Source organism: Odocoileus virginianus, chromosome X (genome assembly GCF_023699985.2).
Source record: "Odocoileus virginianus isolate 20LAN1187 ecotype Illinois chromosome X, Ovbor_1.2, whole genome shotgun sequence".
Taxonomy (NCBI): domain Eukaryota; kingdom Metazoa; phylum Chordata; class Mammalia; order Artiodactyla; family Cervidae; genus Odocoileus; species Odocoileus virginianus.
This window is the reverse complement of record NC_069708.1, coordinates 13,686,949-13,701,160: the sequence shown is the minus strand read 5'-3', so window position 1 is coordinate 13,701,160 and position 14,212 is coordinate 13,686,949. Positions and strand designations below refer to the sequence as shown.

General features: G+C 44.0%; 1 long non-coding RNA gene across 5 annotated transcripts in view; it reads right to left on the bottom strand.

Moving 5' to 3' along the window:
- LOC110122200 (uncharacterized) overlaps positions 1 to 11,770 on the bottom strand; it is a 34,012-nt gene extending 22,242 nt beyond the window's left edge. For 2 of the 5 annotated variants that reach the window (XR_011485770.1, XR_011485773.1), the window contains exons 1-2: positions 11,086 to 11,770; positions 4,176 to 4,226 (exon numbers count right to left, since the gene is read on the bottom strand). This is a non-coding gene — a long non-coding RNA (uncharacterized lncRNA). The remainder of the gene's footprint in view (positions 1 to 4,175; positions 4,227 to 11,085) is intronic. The other 3 variants (XR_011485771.1, XR_011485772.1, XR_011485769.1) reach the window with 3 other exon arrangements.
- Between the last annotated feature and the right edge of the window lie 2,442 nt (positions 11,771 to 14,212).

The window sequence follows — 14,212 nt, the reverse complement described above, 5'->3', positions numbered from 1 at the left end:
CCCCAGCCCCACGCTCCGCCAGCACAGTCCAGAGGGATAACTGGTCCTTCCTTCTCCACCGAGGGCCCCTAACCCTCAACTCCTCTCTCCTCATTTGCCTATTTAAAGTTCAGTCAGCGTCAGTACTTCCAATGAATATTCAGGATTGATTTCCTTTAGAATTGACTGGTTTGATCTCCTTGCGGTCCAAGGGACTCTTAAGAGTCCTCTCAAAAAAAAAAAAAAAGTCTTCTCCAATACCACAGTTCAAAAGTATCAATTTGCCTATTAGATCCCTCCTAATTCAGAGACTGGCTGAGTGGCTGTGCCCTCTCATGGGGCTGACAGAGCACTTGTGCCCTTGAATTCATCCTTCTCATCCATATCTGAGACCTTTCATGATTTCCCTACTCTTATGTATTCTCTCTTGAACCAGACTTCATCTTCACAGGCTGCCCATGTGATTCATATTTCCTTTGTCCTTGAAAAAATAAAACCCAAATTGTGGCTTTTAGCACAGCCTCTATTCCAGGCCATACCACATCTCTCTTGCCTCTCTTTCCAGCCCCCAAACCACTGCAAGTCATTGTCTAGGCCCAGGGCAACTCCTGTGTGTTTAGAATTCTTTTTTAAAAGACAGTTTTATTAAAGTATCCTTTACATATAATCAAAGAATTTTAAGTGTATATTTTGATGAGTTTACAAATGTATACACATGTATAACCACTATCACATTCAAGGTATAAAAGATTTTATTACCCTAAAAAGTTCCATTGTGTCCCTTCTCAGGCAACTACTGGTCCTCTTTTCTGTCATTCTAGATTAGATTTGTGTTTCTAAACTTCCACATAAGCGTAATCATACAGTATGTACCCTTTTGCATCTTGCTCTGTTTGCTCAGCATGTTTTTTTAGAGTCATCCATGTTGTTGCATGTCAGTAATTCATTCCTTTTAATTGATGAGTAGTATTCCGTTGCGTAGAAGTAGCATAATTTGTTTATCCATGTAGATGTACCATAATTTGTTTATTCATTTACCAGCTGAAGGATATTTGTGCTGCTGCTAAGTCGCTTCAGTCGTGTCCGACTCTGTGTGACCCCATAGATGGCAGCCCACCAGGCTCCGCCGTCCCTGGGATTCTCTAGGCAAGAACACTGGAGTGGGTTACCATTTCCTTCTCCAATGCATGAAAGTGAAAAGTGAAAGTGAAGTCGCTCAGTCGTGTCCGACTCTTCACGACCCCATGGACTGCAGCCTACCAGGCTCCTCTGCCCATGAGATTTTCCAGGCAAGAGTACTGGAGTGGGTTGCCCTTGCCTTCTCTGATATTTGTGCTAGTTCCAATCTTTTAAAAGATATTATGAATAGAGCTGCCATGAACATTTTGTATCCAAGTCGTCTTCTTTTTTTTTTAGTTGCAGCATGTGAAATGTGGGGTCTAGTTCCCTGACCAGGGATGGAAGCCAGGCCCCCTGCATTGGGAGCTTGGGACCTTAACCACTGGACCACCAGGGAACTCCCTGTTTTCATTTATTTTGGGTAAATATCTAAGAATAAAATGGCTGAGTCATATGGTAATTTTATGTTTATGTTGATAGTTGTTGTTTAGTAGCTAAGCTATGTCCGACTCTTTTGAGACCCCGTGGACTGTATCCCGCCAGGCTCCTCTGTCCATGGGATTTCCCAGGCAAGAATACTGGAGTGGGTTGCCATTTCTTTCTCTAGGGGATCTTCCCCACCCAGGGATAGAACCTGTGTCTCCTGTATTGTAGGTGGATTCTTTACCGCTGAGCCACCAGGGAGGCCTCCTTATGTTGATTAGGAAGTATCAAACATTTTCCAGAGTTTCTGTAGCATTTGACATTCCCACTAGCAGTGTATGAGAATTCCAGTTCCTCTACATCTTGGTCAGCACTTGGTATTGTCAGTCTTTAATTTTAGCCATTCTAACCATTTTGTGTGATAGCACTCTGCTTTCTTTTAGATTTTTATCATGAAATATTTTCAGCATTTGAAACATTAAGAGAGATTAATATAATGAATACCATTGACCCAGCACCTAGCTTTGTCAGATGTTAGCATTTTGCCATAATTGCCTCTGATCTAATTTCTTTTTATCCAGAGAGTCTACTGAGAATTCCATGTACAGCACAATCATAGGTCTACATTATGTTTGAGGAGAGAATTTAGTTTTGACCTTAGAAATAATTTTATTAAGCCAACTATTGACAACAAATTGCAGTAAATTTTAGTGACTATCAATATCAATATTTATTTTTTTTCAATATTGATTTTTAAAAAATTATTTGATCTTGATAAAAATTTTTCTAAATGAGCACTTTTTTTTAAATCAGAAAGTTCAGTGTATAAAGTGTGAAGTGGAGAAGCATCTTCTTTTTAAACAGCTTCATTAAGATGTAATTTACATACATACCATTCACCAATTTTTAAAAAAAAATTTAATAATTTTATTTATTTTTGACTGTGTTGGATCTTCATTGCTACCCAGACTTTTCTCTAGTTGCAGAGAGTGGGGGCTACTCTCTAGCTGTGGTGTGTGGGCCTCTCGTCGTGACTTCTCTTGTTGTGGAGCAAAGGCGCTAGGCCACATGGGCTTCACTAGTTGTGGCACATGGGCTGAGTATTTGCAGCTCCTGGGCTCCGGAGCACAGGCTCAAAAGTGGTGGCACACGGTCTTAGTTGCTCCGAGGCATATGGGATCTTGCTGCAGCAGGAATCGAACCTGTGTCTCCTGCACTGGCATGCAGATTCTTTACCACTGAGCCACCAGGGAAGCCCTCATTTTTATTTTTTAACTTTTTTTTTTTTTTGGCTGCATCACACAGTTTTCAGGATCTTAGTTCCCCAACCAGGGACTGAACCCAGGCCCCTGGCAGTGGAAGCGTGAAATCCTAACCACTGGGCCACTAGGGAATTCCCTCACCCATTTAAAGTGTACAATTCAATGCTTTTTAGTATATTTACAGATGGGTGTAACTATGATCCCTCTGAGTTCTGAGTTCTTTCTATTTTCATAAATTTGTTGAAAATTGGACACTTAAATAATATGACAACTGTGGAAATCATAGTCTCCCCCATTCCAACGTTAGTTATTGTTGCTGCTGTGTATTCTTATTGTTTGTTTCTGAACCAATTCTGTAAAATATTCTTTTTTATGAGTGGCCGCTGAAGTCTGCTCATCAGCTTAGTGGTCAGCTAGTGAATGGCCAGCGATGTCCTTAAGTGTCTGGAACTAATAAGTCTCTCAGTCATTGCTGGAGGGCTTTGTGTATTTGTTGTTCAGTGCTCAGTCAGGCAGTTGACAACTCTGCCATAGCCTTCACTTCCTGTTGGCACAGAGCCTCAAGCTCAGTCAGAACTGAGAGATGAGGACTTTCTCAGGTCTCTCCTAGGCACGTGCACATCCCTATGCATGCAGGTGGCCTTCTAGACCCGGGTGTATTTGGAACTTTTCAAAGGCCTCCTCTATGGACATCTCCTTCTCAGCTCCTCCTCCTCTGTCGTCCCTCTCTCTGTTGACAGTATCTCCAGTTTAATTGGGACTTTTTAGATTATAGAAAACAGTTTTTCCTCAGAGAGGTCAGCTGTAGGTCCCATGTGTGGAAATCAGGCATACAGGCCACAGGGCCTCTTCAGGCCACCAAAGGCAGAAAGAAGCCAGGTTAGCAGAAGCCTGAGACTCTTCCAGGCCACCTTCTCATCACATCTCCCCAGCTCTTGGGCAATCTGCTGTCTTCTCTCTCTGATGATCACATCCTAGGCTTACTCATTCATCCTTTCTGTTCCCTCATAACCTCTGCTGACTCAGGGCCTACCCACATCATGACCTTTTAGCTTCTGCTCCCACTATTATCCGATGAGTTCCTCAGCATGTCCTAGTTTTAATCACCAAGTGAGAGGAAATCTTGTCTGGGCTTGTGGATTTATTTGTCTCAGGTTAAGTGCTCACGCTCATCTGATTGGCCTTTGAAAGTGGGTGGAGTCAGGTGTTTCATTGAAAACCACCTTCCAGGGGGCCGTAGCTGGGACAGTCTCACTCAGAAGATGGTGAGGATTGGCAGACATCACAAATGACATCCCTAGGACTGTCAAGTGCCATGGCAGAGTGTAATGATTAAAAGCAGAGTGTCTGAAGCTAAACTGCCTCATTTTGCATTCTGGCTCCTCCACTTACCAGTTATGTGTCCTTAAGCAAGTTAACTTCTTGGAGCCTCAGTTTTCTTACCTGTAAAATGGGAATGGTGGTAATAGTCACACCTAGTGCAGGAGGATTAAACGAATTAGTGCGTGTAAAGCACTTAGAATAATGTCAGATGTATAATATGTACTCAATTAATGCTAGAAATCATCTAGCCACTAAATGTAGAAAATGCAGACTCACTTTTTCCTCTCTATCTCCCACTTCCAACATCACATTCTATTAGTTTTATAACCAAGTTCCCTTAAGATTCCATCTGGACTGCCTCACTGTTTCTCTTTGAGAACCTGGCAGGCACCTACCAAGTAGTGTCCTTGTTTTCGAACCTTCCCATTCTAGTCCCATCTTCTCACTGCCTCCAGAATTATTTTCTAAAAGACACAACTGGTCATGACACTTTCCTTCTTGAAAAAACTCTAGTAGCCTCTAATGCCTACAAAATAAAGTTTAAGTTCCTTAGCATTCCCACGTTTGTCCCAACTGATCACTCTCAGCAGGATGAAGTACTGAACTAGTCTTTTATATGCTCTGGGCAAGCTGGCCAGGCCCGTGTAGCTCCTTGCCTTAGGGCCTCTGAAGGGTCAAAAATGAGCTGCTCTCACTGTTTACAACAGCCAAGACATGGAAGTAAACTAAATGTTCATTGACTGATGAGTGAATAAATAAGTTGTGATGTATATATATACAATGGAATATTACTCAGCCATCAAAATACTGAAATAATTCTATTTGCAACAACATGGATGGACCTAGAGATTAACTAAGTGAACTAAGTCAGACAAAGACAAATATCATATGATATAATACATGTGGAATCTAAAAAAATGCTACAAATGAACTTATTTACAAAACAGAAACAGACTCATAGACATAGAAAACAAACTTATGGTTAACCAAACAGGGAGGGATAAATTAGGAGATTGGGATTAACATATACACACTGCTATATAGTGAAGTCGCTCAGTTGTGTCTGACTCTTTGCGACCCCATGGACTGTAGCCTCTACCAGGCTCCCCTCTCCATGGGATTTTCCAGGCAATAGTACTGGAGTGGATTGCCATTTCCTTCTCCAATATATAAAATAAAAAAATAAAAAATAAAATAAAATACACAACAAGGTCCTACTGCGTAATACAGGGAACTATATTCAATGTCCTGTGATAAACCATAATGGAAAAGAATATGAAAAAGAATATGTATATGTATAACTGAATCACTTTGCTATACACCAGAAACTAACACAACATTGTAAATCAACTATACTTCAATCAAAACAAAACGAAGCAAAGCAAAACAAAACTAAATTATTCCAGGCAAGTCCTCTTTCCAGTCTTTAGAGAAAACCTGGGTTGACGGAAGAGGTCCTTCCGGCCAACAAGGGAGTAACAGGAGGGAGAAGCATTCATCAGAGAGGGCAGGAAGGGGCACTGGCTAAGTTCTAATGCTTAAAGAACTCAAACTCCCCCATGGCTTTCAGGGAAGGGTTTTTAAAGTAACATTTGGGGTGAGGGTTGTAGCTTGTAAACGTCCTTCTAATTGGTTGATGGTGTGGTAACAGGGTGGTGTTTCAGAACACTTAAAAAAAATTTTATTGGATATAATTGATTTACAATGTTGTGTTAGTTTCAGGTATACAGCAAACTGAATCAGTTATGCATATATCCATTCTTTTTTAGATTCTTTCCCCATGCAATTCCCAGGCAATTACAGAGTATTGAGTAGTGTTCAATAACAAGCATACAAGTCCTTGTTAGTCATCTATTTCACATATGTATATGTATGTATGTATGTATATGTATATGTATGTATATGTCAATCCCAATCTTCCAGTTTATCCCTCCCCCAGTTAACCATAAATTTAGTTTCTACACTGTAACTCTATTTCTGTTTTTTATATAAGTTCATTTGTACCTTTTTTAGATTCCACATACAAGTGATATCATATATTTGTCTTTTTCTAACTTACTTCACTCAGTATGACAATCTCTAGGTCCATACATGTTGCTGCAATTGGCATTATTTCATTCTTTGTTATGGCTGAGCAACATTCAATTGTATATATGTACCACATCTTCATCCACTCTTCTGTTGATGGACATTTAGGTTGTTTCCATGTCTTGGCTATTGTAAATCGTGCTACTATGAACATGGGGGTGCATGCATCTTTTTGAGTTAGAGTTTTCATCTTTTCCAGCAATCTGCCCAGGAGTGAGATTGCTGGATTATATGGTAGCTCTATTTTTAGTTTTTTAAGGAACCTCCATACTGTGTCAGGAAATTTAATCATCAACCTTCTGGTTCCAACCAGTCTGGGGTCTACCTGCTTGTGGTTGGCGTGTGGTCGCCATCCTCTACCTGGGTTGGGGGTCTTCATTTCAATGGAACAACTAAAAATGTATGTGTCAGATTGTTATGTCTGTTCTTTTTATTTTTTTTTGTTATGTCTGTTCTGAGAGGAGGAACCAGGACTCTGCTTCATTGCTCACTGTTGTTTAAGCTATCATTATTTTTCTTGCTTAACTGCTTTCCCTTTGTTTCTGAGTTCCCTTACTTCCCTAATTAGTAAGAGCTTGAGTTTACTCTTTGGAACTCACGGAAGGCCTACGAGATTAAAGCTTTTTCTCTACAAACAAGAAATGGGAAACATGGGGGGGCTTTGGTACCCAGGAGGACCCTACAGGGTTCTGCTTGGTTTTACACCGATGTTTTCCCTGAGACTACCACTCTAGTGAACATGGCTGTGGCCCAGATTTCTCAGCAGAAAGCTCAGACCATTACCTCTTACGCAGGATGGAGGGTGGGGCTGGCTGCAAAAGGTGAGTGTTGATATCTCCAAGCCCAGAGATCTCCCCTTCACAAAGCTTCCTCTATTGTCTCTGGGATTAGCTCCGTTTCTCAGGACACACCACCCGGTTAGACAGCAGCCAGGGCTGAGGTTTGTTCTAGAACCTGGGATTGCCCTGGGGGTGGAAAACTTGCTAATCAGAAATGGCAGTAGCCATACTTCTCCTCCTCCTCTGTAGCACCAGTGATTTTCAAGGTGAGCTTCTGGGCCCACCGGCAGCAGCAGGACCTGGGAACTTGTTAGAAATGCAAATTCAGAAACTCCGAGGGAGGGGCCCAGCACTCTGCTTTAATGAGCTCTCCAGGGTAATGGGATGCAGCTTGAGTGTGAGAATTTGCTAAGCTCTTTTAAGTCTTTCCGGGGATTTGATTAGAGTGCATCTTTCCTCCCCACTAAGTAACTCAGCTGGGGTGGGTGTTGACCTGAGCAGCTTCTGCAGAGGCTGGCGGAGCCTCTGGGATCAACTCTTTTTGATTTGGGAGCATTGATGGGTGAGGGACCTTAGGTATCTGGGTAGATGGAGACAGACTAATTTTATAAGCACCATAAAAAAATTAAGTTCTCCTGTGGTCCACCTGAATGTGAGATCATAAACACAGCTTTTTTGTTATCTTATTTAACCTCAGGTGCAGAGGGTCAAATTAATAACACTGCTCTGTGGTATATCAACAACAACGATCGCATAAGACCTGTCGTGTGTGTGTGTGTGTGTGTGTGTGTGAGTGTGTGTATTTCCTTTTGATCTCCATTCCCCACTTCCATCCCCCCATAGACCATCATTTTAATGTATATCTTTTCCTTTACATAGGCTCTTACAAAATGGGTACTGGTGTTTTCCATGAATGTATTTTTGGTTTTAATGTAAATTGTATAGCCATGTAACAGACATATGGAAAATGCACACATCATAAGTGCACAGCTGGATGGATTTCCATAAAATGAGTACAGCTGTGTAACTAGCTCCCAGCCCAAAAAAGACAATATGATGAGTGTTCCAGAAGCTCCTCTCCAAGGGCAATTTGTCCAGACTTCTAACAGCATCAATTAGGGTTCCTGTTTTTGCAATTGAGATGAATGGCACCTGTATGAATATATTTTGAAATTACATTAATGGCACTGTGTTCTATAATTCATCCTGTTTCTTTTTGCACTAAGTTTTTCAGAAGCGTCCCTGGTACTATGTGTACATATAATCCTTTGTTTCTAATTTCTGCATGCTAGCTCTTTGCCGTCACCTCTAGAGCAGGTTTTAGGTTTTTCTGTGGACATGGTCCTTTTGTTTAGCTCCTCTTCACACCTGTGGTAGCCAGTCTCCAAGATGGCCTCCAGTGATCTCTGCTTTCTGGTGCTTTCTGGGGTTCATGCCTTTGTGTAAGCCCTCCTGTTGAGTGTAGGTTGGACTTAAGAGAAGAATAAGGCAGAAATGATGATGGGTGACCAGGAGACTAGGTCATAAAAGGCAGGGTGGCTCATCTCTCAATCTCTCTTCCCCTCATCCCTCGGGCTGCGGGAATGCTTGTCTGGAGCAGCCCCACAGAGAGGCCCACGTGTCAAGGCACTGAGGCATCCTGCCAACACAGCCACATGAATGAGGTCAGAAGCAGATCCTGTAGGCCCAGTCAAGTCTTGGGAGACCACAGCCCTGGCTGCCAGCTTGACAGTAGCCTTCCCCATAAGCTCCCCTGAGCATCCAGATTCCTGCCCCTCAGAAGACACGTGTGATAATAATAACTGTCCATTGTTTTAATCTGCCACATTTTGGAGTAATTCGTTACACAGCAATTTATAACCATGAACTCTGAAACTAGGCTGTCTGGTCTTAACTCCTGGTTAGGCTACTTCGAGGCTTGTGTGACTTTGAGCATGTGACTGAATCTTTCGGTGCCTCAGCTTCCTCAGTTATAAAAATGGGGGACACTACTGTTACCTGCTTCATCGGGTCATGAGGATTAAATACATACATAAAAGGGGCTGAGCCAGGTGCCTGGCATGTAATTAGCAGTCGGTAAATGTTGATTGCTGTTGTTGTTATGATTCTGGCTGATGGGAGAAGGAGGCTGTGTGAGGAGGAGGTGAGGGAAACACTGCCACAGCACCATGATCATGATTTCCAGAGAAGTAAGGGTGGGATGAGTCTTTACCAGTCCTCCTGAAACAGGCCCCTGTGATTTTGCCTCCAGGCAGAGCATGGCCAGGCTCTGTATATTGCAGGTGGGACCATCCTGCCCAGGTGAGGAGAGGCAGCCCTTAGGATGGCCCCATGGATGCCAGGCCTCAGGTCATGCCCATTCTTGAGCGAAGCGGCCATGATTCTGAGCATGCGTCCTTGGGTTTTAAAAATCCCTGCTCCGGAAGATGAAGTCAGAGAATGCTTTAGAAAGGCTGGACTTTGACATATACACAGTATTATATGTAAAGTGGGCTTCCTGGTGGCTCAGTGGTAAAGAATCTGCCTGCTGATGCAGGAGACTCGAGTTCAATCCCTGAGTCGGGAAGATCCCCTGGAGAAGGGAATGGCAACCCACTCCAGTATTCTTGCCTGGAAAATTCCCTGGGCAGAAGATCCTGGGGGACAACAGTCCATGGGGTCGCAAAGAATCAGACACAACTGAGCGACTGAGCGTGCACACACACACACTTATAAAATAGATAATAGCACAGGGAATTCTCCCCGATACTCTGTAATGACCTATATGGGAAAAGAACCTAAAAAGAGTGGATATATGTACATATGTATAACTGATTCACTTTGCTGTATATCTGAAACTAATGTTATAAATTATAGTCCAATAAAAATTTAAAAAAAGAAAAAGTTTGGACTGTGGCTGAAACTGGAAACACAAGGATTTCTAGTTTCCAGTATGCAGGAAGTATGAATTTTCCTTTTCCCAAAGGAAAAACATTTGTTTCCAATTTATTTGTAAGCCTGACATAAGCTTTTTTCCCTCAACTGGAAGGTATTATGGACTGCGTACTAAAGGAGAGAAGGGTTAGGAAAATGTAAGCAGCAAACTTTTACCACAAAAGTAAGATGAATTACTAAGTGAGAGAAACCAATCCAAAAAGCCATACATACTGCAAAATTCCAACTATATGATATTCTGGAAAACACAAAGCTATGGACACAGTAAAAGGATTAGCAGTTGCTGGAGGTGGGGGAGGGATGAGCAGGAGAAGCACAGAGGATTTTTAGAGCAGTGGCCTCTTGTACGGCTTTGGCTTTCCCGATGGCTCAAGCGGTAAAGAAGTCGCCTGCCAATGCAGGAGACACAGGAGACTCGGGTTTGATCCCTTAGAGTAGGAATGGCAACCCACTTCAGTGTTCTTGCTTGGGAAATCCCACGGACAAAGAAGCCTGGCCGGCTACAGTCCATGGGGTTGCAAAGAGTCGGACATGACTGAGCACACACTAAAACCCTAAAATGGTGGATACAGGTCATTATACGTTTATCCGAACCCACACAACGCCAAGAGTGAACCATAATGTAAACTCGGGACTTCGGGTGATGATGGTGTGTCAGTGTAGGTTCATCAGCTGGAACAAACATACCACTCTAGGGGAGATGTTGATAATGGAGGAGGCTGTGTGTGTGTGTGGCAGGGGGGAGAGCAGGAGTTATACCAGAAATCTCTGCACCTTCCCCTCGATTTTGCTGAGAACCTAAAACTGCTCTTAAAAAAAAAAAAAAACTAAGTAAAATGAGAAAGAAAGCTTCAATTTGAGGGCATATTATTTAGAATTCTGAGTACAAGTACCGGAAGTTTCAAGCTTCCTGAACCTCCGAAGAAGGTTATAGGTGTCTGGTGAAACAGAAGACAGAGATTTTTGTTCTGGAAAATGAGAGAAGGCAGCCGTTGGGGCTCGGAAAGGCCTGGAAGGCAGCAGGGAGTTCAAGCAGAATTCCTGTGGCCTGTCCCTCTCTAGCCAGCAATCTTTATATTCTCTCTCTCTCTCTCTTTCTCTCGCCCCGCCTCAGCCTTTTGTTCTTTCACACAGCTCCCCTCCTCAGGCTCACAGCCTCCCACAATCCCCCTACTTACACAGACCGCTTTCTGGCTCTTCATAAACACTGTTTTCTTTTTCTCCATCCCAATCCTAAATTCCTGGGCAAAGGGGCGCCGGTGGTCCAGTACCTTGGGGCGGGTGTTTGCTCCCTCCCCCAGCAGCTCGACCCGCGGGCTGGGGGTGGGGGCCACCTTACAAAGGAAGCTGCCTGGAGCCCATCCCTGCAGAACAACCCCGAGCGAGGGTTCCCGGAGGTGTGCAGGGGCTGCGGACTTTGAGCTGGGCCGAGTTCTGTGACCTGTGACAGTCCTCTCCCCAGAAGCAGATCATGTTTGCTGCTGGCAGAACTCTGCCCCACTTTCCCTTTTGATTTAAGGCCGGTGCAGGGGCTCGGATTTGGAGCGACTCTTTACCGCCAGCTCGCCTTAATTCGTCCTTCTTATATAACCAAATGGCAACCGAGAGGATATTTGGATTCCGCTTGCTTTTTCTGTTGTTGTTGCAGTAGTTTATTTATTAGTGTGCAAAAAAAAATTTTTTTTTAATTTAAAAAAAATTAAAAGGAAGAAATGAAATAACCTTGTTTATGTTCTAGTGCGCGGGTCTGTGTGCTCGTGTGTTTGCAGCCTGGCAGGGGGAAGGGGGACGCAGGGCCCCCGGGGAGGGGGCTGGACGGAGGGTGTCAGCATCTTCCGCTGCGGAGACGACGGGCCAATGCAATTCATTCCTCTTCCTCCCTCCCCGCCCCCCCCCCCGACTCCCCACCTTCTTCCCCGCTCCTCCGCGGGTTCCTGGCGTCCTTGGAAGGAAAGGGCTTGCTGAGAGAGTGGTTTCGAGGCCAGAGAACTCGCCATCAGTCATTCTTGAAGGAAGCAGGGACGGGATCAACAAGGCGGTCGCAAGCCGCCCCACCTCCCGGACTGCCGGGCGCCCAGCTGCGCTCCTTCACTTCGGGGCTGCCCGCAGGCGTTACAGTCTAGAATCTGAGCCCGGGGATGCCGGGGTTCCGGGAGAGCGTGACTCAGAGGGGCTGAATCCCGGAGAGCTCCAGAGCGACCTTTAGCCCCAGGGTGGCTCGCCTGTCCCCTTGCAAGGATGGAGGGCTGAAATTCAGGCTGGTCCGCCTTTTCCAGCCGCTTTCAGCCCCACTCTCACCCTCCCCCGGAGCCCAAGGCCTTGCTGTCGTGCAGGGCAGGCGGGCCTGGGTACAGTCTTGCCGTGATGCGGCAGGAAGGAAGGAAGGAAGGCAGAGCGGGCTGCCCCAAGCTGAGCTTCCTCATCGTCTCCTCATACTCCAGGCTGCGGGGTTGGGGGCTCCTGCCCCGCTGAGTCCTGCCTGCTGGGGGCCCCCAACTGCCTTAGGAGCTGGTTTCTCATCCTTGTTGGTCTCATGACACACCCAGAAATTTTATGTAATATCTCTATGACATTCAGGGGTGAACTGGAGAGTATTTGGAGAGTCAAAATGTGGCCTGCTGGGGGAAAAAATGTATTTCATTCTGTGTATTATGTAATCCTGTAAAAAAAATTAAATGTGTTGAATATCGAGTATGCATATACATTTTAAGGGACCTCCCTGGCGATCCAGTGGTTAAGACTCGACTCTTCCAAAGCCGGGGTGCTGGGAACTAAGAACCCACATGCCCAGTGGTATAGCTAAAAAACAAAAATAGACATATACATTTAAAAAATATATTTATTTATTTAGCTGCACTGGGTTTTAGTTGCATCATGTGGGATCTTTAGTTGCCATATTGAGGGTCTAGTTCCCCCACCAGGGATGGACCCCTGGCCCCCTGCATCGGTAGCATGGAATCCTAGCAATACTGGGACACCAGAGAAGAGCCACATTTTTCCAATGAAATCTTTCTAACCCTCCCTTTTATTTTTTACTTTTTACTATGGAAAATTTCAAATATATACAAAAATAGATGAGTAGATAATGAATCCCCAGCTTCAGTAATTATCAAGGTAAGGCCAATTTTGTTTCCTCTCTACCCCCACCCACTTCCTCTGCCTATTATGGTTTTTCATGTTTTAATGATAAATTGAACTCCAGTTTTAATTACCTTTTCTTGTGTAACAAGCCACTCCAAGGGATAGTGGCCCAAAACAGTAATAGTTTATGATGTGTTATGATTGTGCTGGTTGGTTGGGTACTTCCTCTTGCCAGTTTTGACTAGACTCATTCAAGAGGGAGAATCAGCTGAGCTGGAAGATTCCAGATAACCTGACTCACATATCTGGCTATGGACTAGGGCTCCTCAGGTCTCCTCTTCTCCATGGCTTTTTATGTTCTAAAAAACATAAGTGGACTCCTTTATATGGCAACCAGAACTTTCTGAGAGAATCAAGGCAGAAGCCTCAAGCTTCCTGAACTGACTGTGGGAGTCTCAAGTCACTTCCATCTACTGCTACTGGCCAAAGCAGGTTACAAGGCCAGTCTAGACTCTGGGGTAGGTGGGTGAAGAAATAGACCCACCCTTGGATGGAAGGAATGAAGGGCAGGGATACATTGCAAAGTGAATACTAGAATGCAAGGGATTGTAGCCGTTAACCAGCCTAGTACACAGTTTTTATCAACATATGAGGTTTTATGCTTGCACTGCATGCATGCTCAGTCACTAAGCCATGCCGACTCTTTGTGATCCCATGGACTATACCCACCAGGCTCCTCAGTCCATGGGATTCTCCAGGCAAGAATACTGGGGTGGGTAGCCATTTCCTCCTCCAGAAGGAAATTTTCTTCCCATGATCCAGGGATAAAACCCATGTCTCCTGCATTGGCAGGTGGATTCTTTGGATTCTTTACCACTGAGTCACCAGAGAAGCCCATATATGTATATATATATACGTGTATAAGTATACATGACCTTTTCCATTATGGTTTATTACAGGATATTGAATATAGTTCTTCTCCAATTCACCACTGATACTCTCATTCATCACCTGTGGGAATGCAAAATGATACCACCACTTTGGAAAATCATTTGGTGGTTTCTTAGAAAACTAAACATATACTTATCATATGATCTACTACTTGTGCTTCTTGATATTTACCCAAAGGAACTGAAAACTTATGTCCACGAAAAAACATGCACACAGATGTTTATAGCTGCTTGATTCATACTTGCCAAAATTTGGAAGCAACCAAGATGTCCT